A 1,637-nucleotide genomic window follows, 5' to 3' on the forward strand; every position below is an offset into this window, starting at 1 on the left:
CCGATAAAGTGAAGAATTTTAGGATATATCCCCAATAAAGTGAAGAAATATCTGTAAAAAATAATTTTACACTTTATCTAGAAATAAATATCTGTAAAAAATGATTTCACACACTCGCTGGTCTACGATATTTGTGATATATCTCTGATAAAGTGAAGAAATATCTGTAAAAAATAATTTTACACTATCTGTAAATAAATATCTGTAAAAAATGATTTTACACAGATATTTCTTCACTTTATTGAGGATATACAGATATTTACAGATAAATTGTAAAATCATTTTTACAGATATTGGTTCACTTTATTAGGGATATATCCTAAATTTTTTCACTTTATTGGAGATATATCACAAATATCGTAGACCAAAAATGATTTTACACAGATATTTATTCACTTTATTGGGAATATACTGATATTTATTTACAGATAAAGTGTAAAATAATTTTTTACAGATATTTCTTCACTTTATTAGGGAATCCTAAAATTCTTCACTTTATCAGAGATATATCACAAATATCGTAGACCAGCGAGTGTGTAAAATTATTTTTTTACAGATATTTATTTCTAGATAAAGTGTAAAATTATTTTTTACAGATATTTCTTCACTTTATTGGGGATATATCCTAAAATTCTTCACTTTATCGGAGATATATCACAAATATCGTAGACCAGCAAGCGGCTTTCAACCACCTAGAATATTTTTTTGTTTTTATAAACCTATTATAACTTTTGGTGTATAGGTTGAAGACAAAAAAAAATGAAGAAATAGAAAAAAAAAAAAAAAAAAAAACAGAAAAAAAAAACGAAATTTTTTTATTTTTTATTTTTTATATATTTTTTATCTTGAAAAGACCATTTTACCCTTCAAAAGTCAAAGTTAACGTTGACTTTGGACGGAATAAGTGAAATTGGACACGGTTGATTGAAATTGGAAAGTTTAGGGGGTAAAAATTCAAAATTGAAAGTAGAGGGGGTGAAATGATGACACCCCCAAACCTCAGCGGGGTAAACTGAAATTAATCCATATGCTTAAATTCAGAATTGTTTATGAAATGAGAGATGGGGTGGCTCCAGGAGAATAAGGATGGATGATTTAGAAATGTAAATGTTTTTCTACAGGTTTTGGGTTGTCCATTTTTAGGGGAAGTTCTGTCAAATTTTTGGTAGAATTTCTTCTAAGGTGGGCCCCGCAGGGCCTCTTCTTCGGATTTCAGGGTGAAATCCGGGGCGGGTCCTGTCACCCAATCTAGTACAATGCTTCTTAGCTTTCTTTTTTTTATATATGGCCAATTGGCCAGTCTCTACTTCATGGAGCATGATCTGTTGACACACAAACATGCAGTTAATTGAGCTCATACTTCTATATATCTCTTGTGGGTAGGCACATATTTCACACACATATATAGGCTGTTGCATGCATATATCAAAGTGATTATCTCACTTGTGCCATTTGACTAATGCACTTACATATATATGATGCCGTCGCGGCTATGTTCAATCCTTACCCATAAGGAATTCCGTTCCTCACACATTTGACACTCACAATGGATAGATCTGCAACTTATGTGTCATCAATTATTCCTTGCTTCAAATCTTATCAAAGTACATAAGCAAATTATTGTTGTTGATTTTACA

The sequence above is a fragment of the Rosa chinensis genome, chromosome 2, assembly GCF_002994745.2.
Source record: "Rosa chinensis cultivar Old Blush chromosome 2, RchiOBHm-V2, whole genome shotgun sequence".
Classification (NCBI taxonomy): domain Eukaryota; kingdom Viridiplantae; phylum Streptophyta; class Magnoliopsida; order Rosales; family Rosaceae; genus Rosa; species Rosa chinensis.